Source organism: Leptonotus elevatus, chromosome 1 (genome assembly GCF_054856555.1).
Source record: "Leptonotus elevatus isolate MCC_2025b chromosome 1, RoL_Lele_1.0, whole genome shotgun sequence".
In the NCBI taxonomy this organism is placed as follows: Eukaryota; Metazoa; Chordata; class Actinopteri; order Syngnathiformes; family Syngnathidae; genus Leptonotus; species Leptonotus elevatus.
Window position 1 is genome coordinate 22,562,003 of NC_141239.1, and position 23,004 is coordinate 22,585,006.

Genomic DNA, 23,004 nt, shown 5'->3' on the forward strand with positions numbered 1-23,004 from the left:
ACACACACACACACACACACACCTGTCTTGCACACGTGCGCGTCGGTTCCACCGCTGTGGTGAAACCACCGTTGAAGTCGTCGCGTTTAAGGACCTGAAGCGCTTCCGGGTGGTCGCGGGCTGCCTGTTGTGCGGGCTGACCAAAGCCGAACTTATGCTTGCAAAGTTTGACTCAAAGTCGACTCGCTTGAATAAAGATTAAATCGAGCGGCATGCTTTGGTGCGTGGGTTTACTGCTTTTCCCAACGCAGTGTTGTGTATTTGCCTCATTTTCTGTGCAAAAGGTTAAACTGCCCCCACCCTTCCATTGTTCCACGTCATTAAGCAACACGTTATTACTGGTGTCACATCAGTGTCTTGGCGGAGCACTGCCAAATTTGTCATACAAATACAATGCAATGGTGTCGAAATTGGGCTGCCTCACATTTCTGAGGTTAGAGGTTCGTATCGCGGTCTTCCTGTGTGGAGTTTTTAGATAATAGCTCAATTGGCAGCAGTAGCTCATCTGTACGGATTTAGAGCTTTGGAACCCGGAGGATTATAGTTCAAGTCCTGAGGCCAAAGTGAAAAATGGCAACTGGTTTGAAGAGATGCTAGTCTGCTTCTAGGTATTCTTTAGCAAGTCACCGTGCTCTCTCCCAGCCCTCCAGCTATGCCCTTAAACTGTGTGTTGCACAAAATATTTTCAGCAGAGTGCAAGTTCAATTCCCCATTGGTATATACAATTATATTTTTGAAAATTGTCTGTAGGTGTGAATGTTTATGTCTACCGTTGCAGGATGTACCCTGTGTAGGGTGACCAGATTTTTAAACGTAAAAACCGACACTACAATTTTGCTGAAAATTAAATATACAATAAATAATCACCAGGAACTTTTTTTTATAACAAATTTAATTTCTAATAAATCTGGTAACTGGTGGTTGTGTTACTGTTTTTGCTTGAGCTTATGATAAATGATATCTTTGTTGACAGTTCATTAGTGCTAAACAATTCAATGCACTCGCCATTATGTTTACCTCACACACTGCATTTCTCATGATCCAACTTCTTAGACATGAAAGCAGGAAGTAGTTCTAGCGACAAATACATGTTAGCGATTAGAAGTACAGCAGTTAGTATGAATCGCTATGACAACTGTGTGATTGACATACACATGGACCAAACAATTGGCTTGTTGACTGGACTAAAAACAAAAACGGAAAACCGGAACCTGCGTAAAAGCAGGACAAAACTGGTGAAATCCGCCGGGACTCAAGACACAAGGCTCAAAACCCGACAATGGGACGTAGGCAAACTTTTTTTTTAAACACTTTTGACACGTATTTAGACACTATTTCGATGTCTGTGGTCATCCTCTCGTATAAAATTAGCCAAGAAGTTAATACAGGAGACCCTTGCTCTCCTCAATTGTTTTATTAGCATGCGTTCAAAGCTGCGTGAGTTTTTTCCTGCTGTGCTAACGAGGGGTGTGCCAAAAATATATATTCTCATAAGAATGGCGATTCTCATTTAGTACGATTCAGAATCCATTTTAAATGTCCCAAAATTGATTTTATTTGAATTATTTTATACTGTCTTGCCTTTGTCTGTGTGTGCCTTTATTTGGAGCGCTGTTCATGTTGTACCTGGTTTGGCCACTAAGGGGCACTGTGGTTCCACGCGGTCTAATACACTGTTAAGTTGTAGCCACGTTAGAGAGTAGAAGGAAAAAGTCACAATCAAGTTATTACAATAAAAGTTTGGGTTTTTTTGCAGCGTGGAGCCGTTCTTTTGAGTGATAAAAGTGACGCGAGTAGCGCGCTAATTAGCATTAGCGAGTCAGACTGGAGTAGATCATTACAATTCCTTGCACATCTATAGATTGAAGCAAAAATCATTGTCAATCAAAATCATTTTGAATCCAAAAATCGTTCTTAATCGAAAATCAATTGTTCACTCAGTAGAGCAGCAATAGTGACAAACAGCTTTCTCAAGTATACAACTTGACATAGAGGGGGCCGCGCGTGGCCCGAAGGCTTTGAGTTTGACACCGCGCCCTCAGATGTCTTGATTTACACACCAAGCGTTCCTGCGGCTGCCCTGCAGGCTTTGGTGTTGAAACAGGCTTCGGCAACTCCGATAAAGCCATATCAGATAAGAGCGAGCAAGGGAGATGGTCTGTCACTGTAATTACAGGCAAACCAGTCCGTCTTCACCGAGCCTAATCTGCCATTCCTCGTGGCTGGTGTTCTAAAGGTTGCATTCCTCGAGTCTTCCCGGCCTCCCCCGCTTCTCCTCCTCCTTCTTTCTGTACTTTGTGAAAGTAGCTCAGAAGCTTCAATGTGTACACAATGCAAGATGGTGGCCCATCACTGCAGATGATGCGCATTGTTCAGAATGGTCTTCATTCTTGGTCATGCTAAAACCGCTTTGCATGGTAGTAATTATAGATGTGATAGATGTTATGTCTGCAGCAGTTGGAATGATGCCAAGCAAGTACGACAGTTTGGCTAAAGTTGGTTTGCAATTCTTTGAATTTTCACTAATCTTAATTTTATCCAAAATGACGGATCCGTACCCCTTTTAGGCATCTGTCATTTTAGTTAATAGGTTTGACATACTGCCAAAAGTTTTTTTGCTAGACATATCTGCTAACCAGAGTCTGAGCTGCACTGCATTTGTTTGCATTGTAGACATTTGGCTTCACTTCCTGTCACTTACCTCATATGTTGTTGCATGTGGGATCTTGGTACGTCTCCGTGCTATACTGAAAGTCCAATACTGAAAAATCCAAATGAATTAACAAGTTTGACGTACGGCCAAAAGCATATTATGAGCCACGGCATCAACTAGCCAGAGGTTAAGCTGCGCCATATTTATTTACAAACGAGACATGTGGCTGTCACATGTAACACTTCCTGTCTCTTACCTACCGGTACATTAAAACGAGATCCCGGAAACAAGTGGCCGAAATGAGTTTCCTCCGCAGGGTGTCCGGGCTCTCCCTTGGAGATAGGGTGAGAAGCTCGGTCATCCGGGGGGGACTCAGTGTTGAGCCGCTGCTCCTCTGCCTTGAGAGGAATCAGTTGAGGTGGCTCGGGAATTTGGTTCGGATGTCTCCTGGACCGCCTCCCTGGAGAGGTGTTCCGGGCATGTCCCATCGGCTGGCCTGGGAACGCCTTGGGATCCCGTCGGAGGAGCTGGTTGAAGTGGCTGGGGAGAGGGAAGTCTGGGCTTCCCTGCTAAAGCTGCTGCCCCACAACCCGACCCCGGATAAGCGGTAGATGATGGATGGATGAACAGGAAAAACACACAAGCCCTCTTAAAAAAAAGTTGGGTCAAAAATAACCCAACTATGGATACAAAATGGACCGATTCACTTCAATTTGACACAAATTTCTGGGTCGGTTTTATACAAAATGAACCCATTTTTTTTTGACGCAAATAAAGGATCTGGCCAATAATTATGAGTTGTTTTACACTGAAAGACCAATTTCTTGACTCAAAGTTGGATCAAATAACCCAAGTAGAGGATCTGTCCATTTTTTTACCCGTAGTTAGGTAATTTTTGACCCAACTGTTTTTAGAGACGGGCATTGGATATTAGCATTAGCTACACATGCTGTGATGCTGTGCATTAGAAATGCTTTTTCATTTGTCTATGTTGTGGCATCTGTCCCTATTCAAATAAACATGAAATTAAAATCTATCACGGATGACGGTTTAAAGCAATTCAGCATCATTTCCATTATTTTTTTTTTAGTTCATTAACTGTCCCAGTGTCACATCCTTTACGATTATGAACAGCCTCTGCACCCTGACGTGAAAAAGAAAAAAAAATCAGGGTGTACAATTAGGAACTGAACTGCACTGCTCGGCAAAAATTGTCATTCTGTACTTTTATTAGCTTTGACTGTAAGTTTGCCCGATTCAATTCATTTTTATGAAACATTGTAAGGTTCAGCTCATTAAATTCCCATTGGATAATAATTGTCTATTTGTTATTAAATAATTCATCGACTGCAGTGAATCAATTAAGAACAGAGGAGCGCAGTCCTTTTCTGCAACCAACAGAGGCGCTGTTGATTCAGTCGCAACATATTTGCTGTCTCGTGGAAGAAGAACATGTACATAGAGCTAAATCAATGCATCCCCCCCGACAGCACAGTTCTGATCAATAATATATGAATAATACAAAAGAATCCATTGGCAATTGTCCCAATTAATTGGTCAGGAAATTGAGTGGAATTCCCTAGATTTCACTGCTTGTTAATATTTTGAAAATGTTAAAAATGTTAACATCATGCAGCTGCTGTTTGCCGACATGACATTCTGCACGCCACTGCATTTCTTTAAAAGGTGCCTTTTGTTATCTTCCTATTCCAAATGGATGTTCCAGAAATTAGCATTGTCGACCAATAAACAATACAACAGCGAGCACTAGCCTAAGAAATTGGACACTTCACCCAAAAATTAGACCTGAACGGATTATACTTCAAAATTGCCAACAAATGACTGTAAGAGCAAAACCGCCACTTGGGATAGACACGGGGTTAAGTGATTCTATGAAGGTTCGCCGTATCATGCGAGCGCACGCTTGTAGGCGGGCCAATTGAGCGTTTGTTGGGTGGCCTATCTACACCAAGCGCATGCTGTCATAGAGGACAAGGGCTGGAGAGGTCAGGGGCTCTGAACGCTGACCATCTGGCCCATTGGTGGGGGGGGCGTTTCCTCACTGCCTCACTGGCTGTCTTTGTTCCTGGCAAACAATCGGGACTTAATCTGAACAGAGATAAGTGAGGGTCCCCGTGAAATCGCTCACCGTGGCAGCTTTTGTCTCTTTAGCCTTGAAGGAGACATCTCTTTTTGCTGTGTTGCTCAGTAGTAAAGGGGGGGGGGGGGGGGTGGAGGGGAGCGGGTTCAGGTGCACCTCTACCCATCGTCTTAGGTGTTCATTTTTAAAACATGAGTCGTGAGTCGAGTCTTTACATGCTTGAGTTGGGGGCTGAAATGAGAGAAGGTCTGTTGGGTTATTTTTATACAGTAGAGCATTCATTTGATTACTAAATATGAACTCATTCACTGCCAATGACAGCTATGTATGTCAAAAATTAATTTTAACTATTTCAATTAGTTAAAAAAAAATCCACTTTTGTAAACAAGAGTATGAAAACCTAGAATTGTTTTTATTGTTAATTTATAACAGATGTAAAATTTGTGATTAATCGTGAGTTAACTATTGAAGTCATGCGATTAATTACAATTAAAAAAATTGAATCGCCTGACGTGATTTAAAAAAAACAGATTACTAAAAATTAGGGGCGTCAGGCGATTAAAATTTGGTATCGTAATTAATCACATGAATTCCCTAGTTAACTCACAATTAACTCACTGCTATTAATGACTACAGACGTCAAAGATTCATGTGAACTATTTCTATTAGTTAAAAAAAATCATTTAATTTCATTTTTTATGAAAACATTTTTATTGTACTTTTATAAGAGATATAAAATTATCATGCGATTAATTACGATTAAACGCTTTTATTTTTTATTTTTTTATTAGGCCCGTCAGGCGATAATTTTTTAAATTGTAATTAATCACATGACTTCACTAGTTAACTAACAATTAATCACACATTTTATATCTGTTCTAAATTTACCAAAAAAAAAAATTCTAGGTTTTCATACTCTTGTTAGCAAAAGTGGAAAAAATGTTAAGCTAATAGAAATAGTTTAAATTAATTTTTGGCGTCAATGACAGTGAATGAGTTAATCACACATTTTATATTTGTCCTGAATGTACAATAAAAAAAATCTAGGTTTCATACTCTTGTTAACTCTTTGACTGCCATAAACGTTATAAAACGTTTAGCATAAACCTAGGGAAGGGCGCCGAGGACGTTAAAAGACGTCCCCTATGTTTTTTTTTTTTTTTTTTCAAAAACGGGTGCAGGAAAGCCTTGGGCAGCTGTGCTGAAAGTATCAGGCAGATATGATTAGTCAAAGACTCGTTTTGGCCCCTAGAGGGCAGCGATGACTCTCTTTGCACAAGGTTGGATGGGCCGCCCACCGTGGGCGTCAGTAGAAGACGTGAGGCGGAGCTAGGTGTTGAGGAGACAATGGCTGATCCAAGCCACAATGGCTTGACCAAGCAACCGGTTACAAGCAGCTCAGCTTGAGCATTTTTTTCAAAGACGGAAAGCATCAATCAATACTAAAAAGCGCATTGATGTCAACGATGATGATGACTCTGAGCTCTACGCCAAAGTTGGAAGCTTTGGCCTGTTACTATCACGTAGTAAGCCTCACCGGCTAAGCGCGGCTAGCGCGGCTAGCGCTGCTAAGGCCGGAAAACGCGCACAATAGCCGGCCGGGTACTTCTGCACAAGCGGACATTCGATCGGGCGATGGAGAGTTGGCATCGACCAATGCAGATTGATGATGATGATGATGATGACTGCGAGTTTGACGCCAAAGTTGGAAGCCTGGACGTGTTTACGATCACGTAGTAAGCCTCACCGGCTAGCGCTGCTAACGCCGGAAAACGCGGAGCTGCACAAGCGGACATTCGATCGGACAATGAAGAGTACCCCGAGTCCAATGCATATTCATCGGAGGAGCGGGTACAGTCTGATCACGGAGAAGACACTGTTTCTGGACTACGATGCCACCATGAATGGAGTGGATAAAATGGATCAGAACATCTCCTACCACCCGGTATAGCAACTGAAGGACACGGGGAAGCGAGACGTAACGAAACCGTAGCATGATCCTGATATTAGACTTGATGACACACTGCAGTATATACTTGCTATTCCCCGGAAAAAAACGGCCTGCAAGAAAGTGGCGCACGCGAAGAGGCAATCTGTTGTGCAAATGCTGTTGCGTCTCTTTGTACGCAGGAGAGTGTTACAAAAAGAAAAACTGTCGTTGAAACATCCACATATTTGTAAATAGCACCACAGTTGCACACATTTGTAAATAGTTTGCCAAATTGTTGTCAAATTGTTACACTGTTGAATGTAAATAAACGTATTTTGCTATCAAAAAACACTTTTTCATTCTTGGTGGTAGTGTTTTATAGAAGTAAAGCACTATTTAGGTGTTTGTGGCATCATTCATGGACAAAAAGAAGTGTAAAATTCACTAGAATGCATGAAATAATATCGTTTCACTAAAAGCTTGATTTCTCCGTATTTTGGTCCAACACAGGCGAAATTGGGTCAAACTAACCATTTTCTATTGTTGATTACTAAAGAACGGAATAAGGTAGAAACAAACTCTTTTTTTCTGATGAAAGATGAAAGTCCAATCTTTCATTTGGTAGTACGTGTGTTTCCATAGTCCAAACAGAACATTTTCTGTGGACCTTGAAAATCAGTCAAAATGCTTAAATCGGCTGGCACTGACGGCATCCCTTTTCTGAAAACGTCTGGCAGTCAAAGAGTTAACAAAAGTGGAAAAAAATGTTAAACTAATAGAAATAGTTCAAACAAATTTTTGACGTCTATAGCCGTCAATGGCAGTGAATGAGTTAAAAAATAAGCAACTCTCACAATCTGTCTGTCTTAGAATTCGGAAAAATCCTGGCTGGAAAACATCCTGATGTCGCACAAAGATGTGGGCGGTACGGTTGCAAAGCTCAACCTTTAAAGTTTAGGGGTTTAGAAATAAAAACAATTCCCCTTTATGACGTTGTTTTTAAAACGTTTTTTCAAACCTATTCGAAAGAGCCCAAATGCCATTCTGGATACTAACTGATGTGAAAGAATGATACATGAGGCGCTGTTGATAAACTCTCTCCAAAGAAAATAAGGGCAGCACATGACCTTCCGTAGGAAAGTGATTTATTTTTACTGATCCGCGGAAACAGACAAATTCCTATCTTTGACACTTCCTGACGTCGTAGGACTTGATACCGTTGTTTTGCTCACCCTGAAGAACAAAGGGTTAGATATTAAAGTCCTCCCTTAGGACTTTAGTTTTACCCAACTATAATTACCCCAGAAACAGCCAAATCTCAATTTTGGCACTTCCCAAAGAACACGGATTGGAATACAGGTAGTCTTTGACTTAAGAACACATTTTCAGAGAGGCTGAAGTCAAGTTGCATTATTAAATTTTTCAAAATTAAAAAAATCAAAATAAATAAAATGAAATTCTATACATGATGTACTGTGTAGACATGTACGGTCTATACATAAAGAGAGAGAGCGAGAGAAAGAGATATGCTATATGCTAGCTACTGCTCGGCGAGGTTGTGTCAGAAAGGGAAAGTACGGTACAGTACCGTAATGTATGATGTGGTGCGCACTTAAAAATATGAACTTGCGAGCGCTATACTGTATGGAAATGTGCAAATTACTGGGCAAGTGCGTCACACGGCGACTGGGCTTACAAGGGAGAGTGATAGAGAGACAAAGGGTTACAGAGAGAGAGCGAGAGAGAGATGCTATATGCTAGGTACTGCTCAGCGAAGTTGTGTCAGAAAGGAAAAGTAGGGTACAGTACCGTAATGTATGATGTGGTGCGTACTTAAAAATAAGAAACTTGCGAGCGCAATACTGCATTTTATGTCATTTATGGACATCAGTCAGTGTTTGCACGTATCTGCGAATGTTCGTACGTCGGTTGTTTATAATTACACAGTAAATTCTGTACATTTTGAGTAAATTTTGCCCTGAACTGAGTCTATTTGGTCCCACTCTAAATAGAGTAAAATTTACACTTGGAAGAGAGTAAAAAAAAAAGAAAAAGGGTTGAGGAACAAACCCACAACTTCAGGTTGGAAGACAGCCAATCTTCCCCCTGAGCCGAAGCTGAAGGTTGTGAATTCCTTCCTCAATCCTTGTGTAACATAAATAAATAAAAAACTATTTTTTTGGGGGTCAAAATCTCTTCTTGCAAAATGTACTTAGAATTTCTGAGTGAAAAATTTTTAATAGTTTTTTTCACGTGATAGGCAAATTCTCTCGTACACACTAAAAATACTTTGGGGCAATGTTCCCTCTAATTTTTCATGTATCTGGGCATACACACAAGCTCCCTGAGCAAACTGAGGACTACTGTGAGCAACATCAGATATGCACGCTTTATTTTTAAATAAGTAATTTGGTCCACTTAAAAAAAAGACAAAAATCTGAAAAATGGGATGTTTAAATGTTATACAGTATGTGAGAGTCCTGCTTTGGCCATGGGAAGAGTCCTGCTTTGGCCTGGCTGAGGGTCCTGTTCTGGAAGATATGAGACATATACACCTTTCAGACATAACATTTTGCTCACATTAAAACATTCACATTTTGCACAATGACTTGTGCTGTAGCTTGTGATGCAGTGCAAATTCCTGTAACACTTTGTCTGTAAAATATCTAATTACACAGTTTTTCTTGGCATTTATACTACCCATAAATGATCTAATAGTAACAACATTTAATGATTAATATCCATAAAGACAAAATCTTAATAACCGTCACTAGAATATGCACAAATCTGACTTAAATTTTACCTTATTTTTCACGTCTGTCCTTCTCACTTCTCCAATGGTTGTACACTTTGTCCAGGTTGATGGCTTCGTCTGCTTCTTGCTTTGACCTTATGCGTATCAGCTGGTCCAAATGTGTCACTTCAAGACGATTTCTGGATTTTGTTTTCGTTCCTTTTCTCTCGGTCTTTTGCGCTCTCCCGCAATAATGTACCAATCCCCTGTCCCATCTTGAGTCTTCGTACAGTTTCAACAGCTTTTAAATGACTTTTATACTGAACGTGACGCTTGAGATAGTCCGGCTTCCATTCAATCCACATTTTTCCCTCTGAAAACTCACTTGCTACTTTGGCATCGCTGCATGTTTTGCAGAGTAGACCTTTCTCACTTGAAAAAGAAAAAATCTCACCCAATTTCACCGCTTTTTCTTCAATTTGCACATACTCCGACAACCATTCCATCTTAAAAGAACTGCATTTCTTTTTTACTGTGGATGTGTCGCTGCCTGTTCGTTTCGCCATGATGCGGGGTTTGTATTAGCATCTATTAACCTGCTAGCTAACCTGCACGGCGCATATAGGCAGGGCCCAGACGCAAGCACCGTCAATGCCATGATTGGCTTCGTACCGTAAGTGAACCGTATCGTATCATTGGCTGGACACCTGTCACTCACTGAGTGAGAAACAAAAAAACAATATTATTGGGCGAATTAATTAGATTAGATTAAGTCTAATCTTAGATATTAATTAATACGTTATGTTGATGTTGTTTATGCGCTGGATAGATTTTCTTGTGCGCTGAGAATGTGCGGGCAGTGCGCGATTGCGCACGCGCGCAGCTTAGAGGGAACATTGCTTTGGGGTCAAATTTACACTGAATATTTTACTCTCTTCCAAGTGTAAATTTTATTCTATTTAGATTGGGACCAAATAGAGTCAGTTTAGAATAAAAATGTACCCTACAGAATTGACTGTACTCACACCAAAAACAGGATGCATCATCCTTCATGACCAATAGAATCATAGAATAAACAAATTCATCTATTTGTGATCTACTTGTACCGTTGAAAAGTTATTTCCACTTGTTATTCTGTGGGAACAGCCAAACATCTGGCTGAGACACATCACAACACTGTGGAAGGACAAGGATAGTACTGTTTGAAAACCTCCCACTGACAATGTCGGGGTAGAAGTTAAAACCACCCCTTTATGACCTTCTTTTCAATTGTTATTTCCAACTGTAATATCAAAACGTTGCCTCCTCTTGTCTATTTTTGTTCAGCATGGTGTAGATGCACCCCCCCCCCCCCCCCCCCCCCCGTTACGATAATGAGCTCCCTCGTTGTGTTTCTCTTTTTAGCAAGACTCCAATTCACACCGGTTTGATCATTCTCCCAGGAAAAGCTCCAAATGACTATGTGACACCCGGTCGTGCCCTCGATAATTGTCTCCAAGGGAACGTCTTTGTTTATTTTCCCTTTATTATTCTCTGGCTCGCATTAACAAGAACACGTCGGCGTCCTGCAAACAGCACACAATTTATTACACGGCGGCATGCAAGGGATCACTGGGATGCGTATTTGGTATCATAACAAAAGCCAAGCATTGGGATGGATTACCTCTCCTGTCAGCAGCAAGGGAATTGGACGACTGGATCGTTGGGGGATTCTTCACTCGAGACATTTTTGCATATTGATCCATAAAGGGCAAATCTATTACTCCAAACACCCTCTGCTGATCATTAGATGGCAAAACAATCACGAGGGAGGCGGGCAGATGCTCGCCTTGATCCTTTCAGAGGCACTTAGTGCTGCGCTGACCCTCACTGCAGATGGTAGAAGGGCCAGCCGGAGGGATTAGCGCTATTGTTTCACATGTTTTTTTTTTGACAGGTGGTCCTTCAAGTCCTCATTCATCAGTCTGCTTGAGCTTTGGAAAATGTTTCTTAGTATTGTTCATCCCCCAAAAATCCAGACATCAGTTTTTGTGAACATGTTTTTTTCGCAAATACTAGGGACTATATATGGGAGCATATGGGTTTAATTATTATTATTTTTGTTATTTTTTTACTTTCATTTTTAACAAGGAAACCATAAGTCAGTATTCAAAAGTTTCTTCAAAGACAGCTTATATATATATATATATATTAGGGGTGTGCCCAAAAAATCGATTCTAATAAGAATCGCAATTCTCATTTAGTACAATTCAGAATAGATTCTAAATGTCCCAGAATCGATTTTATTTAAATTATTTTAAACTCTTCCCTTTGTTTCTGTGTGCCTTTATTGGGAGCGCTGTTCATGTTGTACCCACTTTGGCCACTTAGGGGCAGTGTGGTTCCACGTGGTCTGATACACTGTTAAGTTGCAGCCACATTAGAGAGTAGAAGGAAAAAGTCACGATCAAGTTATTCCAATAAAAAAAAATTTTTTTTGCAGTGTGGAGCCGTTCTTTTGAGTGATAAAAGTGCCGCGAGTAGCGCGCTAATTAGCATTAGTGAGTCAGACTGTAGTAGATCATTACAATTCCTTACACATCTATAGATTCAAGCAAAAATCATTGTCAATCAAATCATTTAGAATCAAAAATCGTTATTAATCAAAAATCTATTCTGAATCGAATTGAAAAAAATCTGAATCGAACCGAAAATCGAATCGAACCGTGAGACATTCAAAGATTCCCACCCCTAATAAATACAGTACATTAGCCTTTAAAGGAACTAAATTTGGTAACTCAAGTATGATTCACTTTACGAGTAATTAACTGTAAGTTAGTAATGATTAGGAATGCAATAGGTTGTGTTTTGGGCAATCAACCATATATGGTGATATTGACATCAAGTTAAAAAGCAATGCTATCAGTCTTGCCACGTTGTCCATTATTTGTCAAGCACTGACATTTGCTTTATGGTTTAGTAGAGCATGTCACTACTGATGTGTGAGATGTTTTCCACCTGGATCAACACGCTTGTAAACTTTTAACCAGAGGTTAAGAATGCAAGGAACACTGTGTTCCTCTCGTCCCGACGCTGCAGTAATACGTCGGGCAGACTTTGTTGGTAGAAGCGGTCGGTGTTAACGTTTTCCCTCAAACGGAGCCAGGAATTCAACGGGGTGCTCACGGCGGCTCCTGCAAGTTTACATCCCCTCCAATTTTTGGCCGATATGCCACACCGAGAGTCCAAGGTCGTCCATTGAAGCGTGAAAGCGGAGGCGAGGCGCTGATAAGGTTCGAAGGGGGGGCTGAAGAGTGACCACAATGGACTGAAGGTTAAAAAAAACGTGTGGGAGTGATGAAGTCGGGCAGCTGGATGCGGGTGAGCGTCCAGTTTAGCTGACGCTTTTTGAGGCAAGATTTGTTGTACTGTATGAGGACGCGTGACACGGTCGACAATTGGATCATCTGAGGCAGTCCCACAAAGGCCCAAGCCCCTCCCCCGGTTGAAAGGAGATGTCAAAGGTCTGTGACCCTTTCCATTTATGCGCATTGATCCCTCAAGGGGGGGGGGGGGGTAGTGTGGCGGGGGGTTATCCTCCTGAAAGGCCACCATCAGCTGTTATATCTTAGTTTCACCTGCAGGAAGCGGCTTTATTTGATTCCATCAGCCACCCATTGTTTAGCGCCGCAATTATTAGCCAATTCATCCATTTCTAGCAGCAGTTTGCCATTTTGGAAACGCAGTCAATGAGACTTTTATGATGTTAAAGTGGGGGTGGAGCAGGGGGAGGACAGTGTTCTCGATCTTTGTATATCTTCAGTGGCAATTTAAGCAGGCACCAGCTCAATATTTCATTGGATAGTGACGAGATGGCATGGTGTCACATAAATATGTAAAAATTGTAATTACAATCAAAGTGAATGAATGCACAAGCCATTTGTCCCAAAAAAAACCCACCAAAAATAAGTTTGCATCCACACAAGTGTATTTTGTTACTTCCAGGTAATATTGAAATGCTGTCTGTCTATATCTGTAACTCGGTATTCTTGCATTGAACCCACGTCATACTTAGCTCGCTAGCTTGCTACATAGAAGATAGATGGATTAATGGACAGAGGGACGGATGGATAGATAGATAGATAGATAGATAGATAGATAGATAGATAGATAGATAGACAGACAGACAGACAGACAGACAGACAGACATGTATCGTACGGTATCTGTATTGGCCGATACTACAAAACCGGGTATCGGAATCGTATCGGGGGCCAAAAAACTGTATCGGAACAACACTATTTTGAATACAGTACAGATGAACAACATGATATATGACTAGGGATGGGTACAAAACTGACCCCGGGGCTGAATTAAAAACAAAAATGCAGTATCGATAAGCTCCGCCCTTAAAAGTTCTGTTTTTCAAATGAATTTTGGTAACGCTATTTTCCACCTTGTAACTCTCCGTTGTCGTTTCTGACTAAACAATCAAATCAATATGTTGGTCTTTAGATGCGTTTCGTAATCGCCCGCTCCAGCCCCAATCGATTTGATTTCGATTCGCAAGAGTTCAGTTCCATTTGATTTCCATTTTCTTCAATTCGATTCGATTCAAAAAGATTCGGAATTGTCTTAAAGTGCAATGAGTCAAGTCTTTTATGAATGTAAGAAAATACTTTTAAATTCACGTGAACAGTAAGTTTAAAAAAACAATAAGATCCAAAAATCGGCCTTAAACATTCTATTTTCTTATGAATTTATGGGAAAGAGATATTGAAATAATTGATTCCTGGTTTTATGAAACGATATCAGGCACGAAAAGGAAAATCGAATCAATATCGATGATTCGATTTTTTTTAACCGCAGCCCTAGCGACAAGCACTTGTGACTCCTTCCTTAATGTCCGACTCCGTCCTCAATGCGTGTGTGTTGTGTGCAAAGAGGAGGCTTTGCTTGGTTAATGCGTGTTTGTGTGTACACACATTTAGTGTAACTTGATCCCTGCACATCAGCTACTTGTTGTTTACCTGTTGGTCTGCACCCACCATTTTAACCCACTCACTGCTCACTGCATTATAAAGTTATCTCTTGGCAGTATTTTGATAACTAGTTACGCCTCCAACCTTTCTGAGTTTTGTTCTAATTTACATACCCCCCCCTCCCCCACCCATGACATGATCAGCTCGGCTAAATAAAGATCAAGAGCTACTTTCAAGTGACTACACTGTCTGAAACACAAAAAAATCAGAGGCACAATGCTTTACAAATGTCCACATTCCTCATGGGTATGAATCCTTTTACTATCGTGCTGGATGCACAGATTAGCATCAGCTAACGGTGTTAGCATCTGATAAGTCACACATACTTGATTGCTAGGCGAAGTTATCGATGTAGTGGCCTTGGTGGGTATTTGTTTGGTGAAGTATCCATACACCTCATACACACCTTGTAGTGTGTGAAGTGCTGCCTCCATGAGTGAAAATGCCATTAAATTTTAAAGAGGATGGGAGGAGCCGCTTCGATTGGAATCAAGTCGGCTGTGTTCACACCCACAATGGTCCCTTTTTTTAATGATATGTGTGCAATTAATTCAATTTCCACAATTTCCTTTGGGAAAAGTCTTAAAGAGGTTGTACTGTACATCATCCAGCTGTTCAGTGACATCAAAGGCGACATAACTCCCTGAGTGAAAAAAAATGAGCTAAGCTTTTACCACAATGACCCCCTGCCTCGTTCATCAGGGAGCATTTACACAACAAAAGTCAATGGGTCGAGCGTGTGATGGCATAACCAGGCGTAGTAGGCCTCACACATAACACACATATGTGTGGGGGGGTGCGGTCCCCAATCACCGCGCTGTGCCGCGGCCCATTTGGTAGCAGGCCACAAAGGGAGCTTGCTTAAATATATCTTTACAATAGCTTTTTTATTTGACCATTTATGACTGACACATTTTTTAATTAGTAGATTAACACCTTAGCTGTTCTAAGTGGGAACTCCTGCCAAGCCTCTGGCCAATCAGACAAGATTCGGGTTCGAATTTCGGATGTGATGTCATGTGCGCGTTGTGTATGTGAAGAAGGGAAAATGTCATTTCATGTTTCGGCCACAGGTGGCAGTAGTGAGTTGAAATTAAATTTTCTGCGTTTAGGAGCTTTAAATAAGGATTTAAGTCAAATGAATTGCACATAAAAAGAAAAAATATACCTAAATAAATGTTTTAAAAATATTTTCCTAAATGCAACTGTATTTCACTTATAAGTTTAATACAACTTCTACTACCAAATTACTTACAACACTATTTTTATTTATTATAGTGTATGTATATAATGTTTCGGGTGATATCTTTAAATGCTTGTTTCCAAAGTTTTCGGGTCATGGAAACACGTCCAATTAGTGATCAAATTAAACTTCAGCCCTGTGGTCTATTTTTAGTTAAATAATAATAATAATAATAATGATAATAATAATGAATATATTTGATTTATAACACACTTTGCTTTTACAATAAATCTCAAAGTGCACAATGATACCTGAACCTAAAAATGAATTGTAAAAATTCTCCATTCAACTTAATGGTTAGTCGTATTTGGAATCATTTCTCCTTATTTGTTTCGAGTCTTTGACATCAGACTATGAAAAGATGACTTTTCGCGAAACTGTTGGGGACCACTGTCTTATGAAATCGCTGTTGAGGATTGCGGCAGATGCCGTCGCATTTCTCCAGGCTTCTGATGTGAGCTCATGAAGAGCACTTAGTAATGTTATCCTCACTTTGCCATTGAGACCTGGAAAGCATCCAGCAGCGGATCGGCCTCTTTCAATGTTCTGTTATAGAACAGTGTGTTCTCACCGACTGTTCCATCCGCCGTTTATCTGCTACTTCCCCCGCCTCCCTCCTCCCTCCTCCCTCCTTGCACAGATGCCAACCCCAGAAGTGGCGGCCAGGCACCGAGTACACTGTGTGCCGTGCCACCGGCTGTGTCGGAAAGTCTGTCAGGTGGATGCTCATTGTTTTGGCTGCTACTGTTATCTTTTCACCCTCTAGGATAAACAGTCTTTGATTCGCCACGTTCCTCTCTGCTGGATGGATTTGCACTTGCTGTCTAAAGAGCAAATTTAGTGTAAAAATTGGAATAATAGGATGGGGTATAAAACACGTTGAATTTAAGATGACTGTAGCTCCGTTTTTGTCCGTTTTCAAACAGTTTCTCCCAACCAAGCTTAGTAGTGGAAAAGTTGTATTAGCTATGTGTGTGGTTCATTTGAATGGAGGCCCAGAAGTAGTTATGAGAATATTTGGCCGGCTAGCGCCGTGCTAGCAACAAACAAAAGGGAATTTGTAAACTTGCACGCCAGACCGGAATTAGCTTAGCGCTAGCAAGGAGGAGGCTACTACAACGTAGATCCATTTAAAAAGGGAACAAAGAGAAAAAAACCATCTTTTGTTATGACGTTGGCCGCCAACTAAAAAAAGTTAGCCTTCCCATGTGCTGATACGTTGCGTGAAGGCGCTAGGGGAGGTTATACACTCCGATACGTTTGAATGAGATGAGAAGTTGATATGACTTTGTAAACACATGATCCAAATAAAGCACAATATATGTTAATCAAATGTTCATTTGTTTGAGTGTGACATATTTTTCGACAAAAGTACTTTGGAGTTGATTTGGTTATTTAGTGGCTAATGCTCTAATGAATACAGTACATTAAAGCCAAACTCCACCCAGAGATTTTGTCCAATTGCTTCCAATTTTAACCATGTTTACATGACAGATGGTTTATGCTTATTTGTCAAACATTTTAGTTTTGCCATTGGATGTAGGCGGAGCACAGCGGCAAAGCTTAAAGTGGTAATTTTCAGGTGTCGAAAGATGATCTTGCCCTTGAGATTTGGACCGTTTGCTTTCGAATTAGAACCATGTATAGACAGATGGATGACGCTCATTTCTTACACTTTAGTTTTCATCTTTGATTGTGAGCAGAATGTGGCAAGTCTCGTAAGTTTCTTTCTTCAAACATGGATTCATCCTGGAGATTTTGTCCTATTGCTACCAAACTAGAATCATGTATACTAACTAGACGAATAGGTGTCACAAAGTTGTATATTTTTGTCATTGCTCATGGGCGGTAGCGTTTGAATGACTACAGTAGAAGACGAGGACTTACAAAATATTTGACTACAGTTTTTCTCAGTTTTTGCATGTGATGCGCTCACCCGAAATAGGTGAATTTCCGCAAAGTAGAGGTCGTTAAAAAATGTATTACATTTTTGGCTAAATAATAAGGTTATAAATATTCGTCATTAACTCATTCACTCCCAGCCATTTTCACTGAAGCAACCCCCTTTGCTCCCGGCTGTTTTTCTGGATTTTGATTTTGCAAGGCCTACAGAATAATCTGTTCTATTGCTATAAAAACATGGAACCTAACAAAAGAAAGATTAGTCTCTTTTTTTCATCAGAAAAAAAGTAAATTTCGATCTGTTTCAATTTTGCAGCAATTAGCATTATAACATAGCTAAGTTTCATCATTATTCACAAACCTGTTTAAAACAGTGGGGAAAAGAGCTTTTTGCAACATGGCCCTGGTTGATCTCTTATACTCTGCTGCCACCTTCTGGCCGTTTTTGTAATAACTACCATTGCTTCACGCGTTCTCTTCAGTTCAGAGGCTGCATCAAAGCCTTCTGTATGCTCTAGCATAGAAAAAAAACATTAAAAAATATATAAATATGTTTTTGGGACCATGGTAATATTTAAAATAGAAGGTATTTATATGTTTTGGGGAGAAAATGAGTTTACTAGTTGGATGGAAAATTACTAATTTTATTTATGTTTAAAGGAAAAGTGGCTAACCGTACTTTCTGCTGACGTATTTCCCGTTTGCGAGCGAAACATATCCGCCTTCACGGAGCAGTATGGAAATACAATCCATTGCCATTGTCGTTGAATTATCTAGCTGGAATGCCATACGTTTCGTTTCATTATACTCTATTCGTATGAGTGTGAATATAAAGCTTATTTTCTTTGAAATGTTTGTTATCTATAATTCGTTGCGCTTTGGTTTGCAATGGCGCTACAGTGTATACAGCGATTGAATCCTCGATAGAGTGAATCCGCAATAAGTGAACTGCAAAGTAGCGAGGGACCACTGTATGATATAATGAAAGTCGGTCAAAGTTGATGAATCGATGACGTCAGCAGTATTTTTTCAGCCCAGTATGGCGTTCCCCAATCTTTTCAGCCCCCAAGTTCGAACAACTCCGTTCTAAAACATTGAATCTTGATCGAACCTTGATAAAAGTTCTGGAAATGATTCTGCCTGGCTGTGTCAAGCTAACAGTAGCTGGACACACTCTCACTCCAGTAGCATTGTCACCACAGCCCACTCTACTCACACACAAACACACAGTCATACATCCTGAAATATGGCGTCCCCAAACAAGAGATTTACTTTCCCTCATAATGGAACACAAGGTCAGCTCGTGTTGATGCTGCCAGCTTTTGTGTGGGAGAGGCTCGTCCGCCTGCGCACTTGATTTTTTTTCTCCCCCGTCAGCACTCACAGATCGTCCAAGGCTACGGTGACCAAGACCCAAGCCCGCGCTGCGAGGACTCAACGTTCCACTGAGCCGTGGGGAGGTCATTATCTCTTTTTGTGGCTCTCTCCTTTCTCTCTCTCTTCCTTTCATTCTCCTCCCTGGGTGAGCGCTTGCAGGTCAAGCACATCCTAAGGAAAACATGGAAAATAATTCGGATTGATCTACGTGCGGATCGGTGTATTGGCTTGATGGATCGGGTCAATGTGCTTTAAACCCACGCGCAAGCTTTTTCAGGAATGGCCAAACATATCATGCGAGTTACTGAATGTGGTCATATAAGTTACTTGCTGTGGTCCTGATTTTAAAGTTTAAAAAAAAAGAGAATTTTGTGGATCAATATAGATGTTATTTTTAAAGTGTATTTCGATTTTTATTTGATTATGTACTTATTTTAATTTTGTAGACCAAAGTATACCGGTATGTTTAAAAAGTAATCTGTTATTTTTATTTTTGCAGCTCAAAGTGGAATTTTTTAAAAGTGCATTTAGAAATTAATAATAATAATAATAATTATTATTATTATTTACAAATTTAGATTTTGTACCAAAGTGGAATTTAAAAAAAGTGTATTTACATTTTATTTGGCAATTGTAATTTCACTGACAAACATACTGTAGATTTTAGGGATGCACGATAATGCTATTTTTAACCGATACCGATAAACCAATAATTTAGAAAGTGCAGATGCCGATAACCGATAATTGTTAACAAAATTAACTTGAATACAATATACTTTCGAGTCCTACATGTCTAACATGTACAAATACATTGAAACATTGTGTAAAGCACCATGAAGCGGAATTTTATTCATATCTCTGCTTCAAAGACAACCAGTAACTCATTTTGAGTTTGCCAAAACAAAACAGTCACGTTTTAAAAATGCAACAAAAACTGCCAGGGTAACATTTTGCCGAGATACAGGAAAGACAGACCACATGTCGCCATGATGCATCTTCTGTGAACACGAGGTCGCGCACATTATGATGTCACAAATATGCAACACTACCATAGGAGAGGGGAGGGGTTGAGGAGTTGGGCACAACTTAAACCACAACCACAACAGATGGACCAACGTGGCAAGTCTATTATTATCGGCTGATTTCTTTATTATCTGTTTGACGTCAAATTGGTCGATAATTGCCGATAATTATCGGTTACCCATATTATCGTGCAACCCGAGTAGATTTGTTTTAAAGTTTATTATTTTTATTTTTTTATTAATGGACTTTTTTGGTACTATGGATTTGCTGCATTCACTAATTTCAGTTTTCTGCAGATCAATGTGGGATTTAAAAAAAAAAGAATATTTATTTTCATTTTTGCAGATCAAAGTAGAAATGTATTTAGAATTTGTCATGATTTACAAGCTAAACTTTTGCAGACCAATGTAGCTTTTTCCCCCCCGCGAGTGTATTTTGATTTTAAAGAAGCCCATCATATTCCCTTATTGTCCTCGTGTCCCAATCCATTTTATTAGGAGTGGTTCCATTCGTTGCAGTCCAATCTCAAAGTGTTTGTGATGGTGGGAAGAAAGAAGTCTGTTGTGTGTCTCGGGCGTCTTCCACAATGGTGCCTCTCCTTTCTTGTTTCTCTCTCGGCCACCTTGAATCGGTTGTGAGTGACGCGTGGACAAAGAGGCCTCTCAGCGTCTCGACGCACGGGCCCTCCTCCCCCTTCCCCGCCGACTTCCTTCAGCGGAGCGGTCAGCCGGATCCATCACGTCCCTCTTCCTGACCCCGGGCGTGCGGCAGAGCTGTGTCGGCGGCGGCCCGCCCCCGTTACGTCCCTTCCATTGACACCCCCACCATCCCCATTTCAACCCTAACCGAAACACACACACGTACACCCTGGGCTGATTAATAAGCACCAGGTTGCCCCCGGTGACGTGCTTAATTCCCATCAGGCATCAGCAGGAATCTTTTTGTCTTAATGGGACAATGGGAGTGTGGATCTGAGGCTTTTGTTGGTGGGCTTCACCCCCCCCCACCCCCTCGCACACACACACATGCCTCCCACATACAGACAAAACCTGGCTGATAGGGCAAAGTGACAGTAAACCTGAATGAAGGGCCGATAGACCTCTTCATCCTGCAGACAGATGGACACTGTGAAGGGAGGCTTAATAAGCCAAACAATGCAATTGAATTGAAGTCAATTCACAGAAAAGAAACCCCCAACCACCAGGCTGCAGGCCACTATGGTCCGGGCCGCGGCGGGCCACACAGTTGAAAGAATGAAAAAAACTCAACAGTACTTCCGGTTTATATGAGACCTAAAACATGTTCTCGTTTCTCTTGTTTCATTCGTCTATGACACACTTTTGGTGCATGCCACTAATGCTAATAATAAATCCACTAGCTAGCAAAATTAGTAAAGTGGCCATTGATTTAGCATTGTGGTGAGTAATGGACTTTGTATTTGTTGTGTGGTGCCTTGTTGGCGTATTTCAGGAGGACGCTGCTAATATAGTTACATAAAAATATGGCTTCATGTTTATTGTTACCATTGTTAAGCATTACTATAATAGTGACCATACTGAAATGATCAGGCAAGCGGCGAGCTAGCAGCAACTTTATAATGTCGATTTGGAACAGTTACTGTCGGTCGTAACCACACCAAAACCACAACAACATGCTAACTGTGCGTAGCTTACGAAAAAGTCTCATGTTGCCTTAATGGCCCCTCCAGACCATGGGAAACCACAGAACCCGTGAACCACACAATATTGCTACAAATTTAAAGCATTGTTGTTACCATTGTTTCTGTTTGTGATGCTAATACAGCTACATAAAACTAGCATTTTGATAATCTGCTAACCCCACTCTGAAAATGATGGACTTGCATGGACCGCTTGGGGACCACTGTTTTAGAGGTTTCCCTTTTCCAAAACACCTAATTCAAAGAATCAGCTCATCAGCAAGCCCATCAGAAGCCTGATAATGATCCCGATCATTTGATTCAGGGGTGTTGGAGGAGGGAAACCTCTAAAGCTTGCAGGACTACAGGACCTGGGTTTGAGACTTATGGTTGAAACCACTTTGGTCTGCAAAATTGTAATAATTAATTTAAAAAAACAAAAAAAAGTTTTTCTGTATAGTTTAACTTTTGCAGGAGAATTGAATTAGCAAAATCAAGAATTTGGAAATTCACATTGAATTGAAACATTTAAATAAATACATTTAAACTAAATTGGAATACATTTACAGTAATCCCAATTTTGTCAACATTTTTTAAAATGACTATTTAAGAAAAATCAATGTACAGTCAAATGAAACAATAAAAATACTTTTTGTGCACCAAACTCAGTCAGGTAAAAGTAAAATAAATAAATACAAATATTACACTATGCCCTCAAAGCCAAATACAAAAATTTGAGTTGCAATACTTATAATTCTACTTTTCAAAATTGAAATGAGAATTTACTTCATGAGTGATTGGTTACCAGCCAATCTCAGTGCACAGCCAAACAAGCATTCACACTCACATAATCACACCTACTGTTCAGGACTGTTCAGTGAACCCAACATGCATATTATTGGGCCATGGTGGGATGCGAGAATACATGTAGAAACCCCACGCAACCACAATTAGAACATAACACACTTAAAGGGATACTTGACTCATTGAGTCATTTTCAGCAGTCAAAAGTTAATATTTTTTCTTTAATTAATGTGATAACTTCATTATGTTTCATGTACAATTAATACACCAGGTAATGACCACTCATGGTTTACTGACGAAACCCAGAAAACAGGTGAGCCCTGATTAGTAGTTAACTACTTCTTTAGCACAGATAATGTCATCTTCGACAGCAAATGGAAAAATAATGAAGTTATCAAATTAATTCTGGACAAAATATGAACTTTTCACTGCTGAAAATGGCTCAATGAGTCAAGTATCCCTTTAACAGAGGAAGGAACCGTGCCGAGATTCAAACCCGGAACCTGATTGTGACGCAGACAAGACAACCACTAGGTCAATGTGCTGCGCCATGATGTAATT

At 40.4% G+C, this 23,004-nt stretch overlaps 1 protein-coding gene across 1 annotated transcript in view; it reads left to right on the plus strand.

Annotated features, from left to right (window-relative positions):
• greb1l (GREB1 like retinoic acid receptor coactivator) overlaps window positions 1-23,004 on the plus strand; it is a 72,569-nt gene that overhangs the window by 425 nt on the left and 49,140 nt on the right. The gene's annotated exons all lie outside the window — the stretch shown is intronic.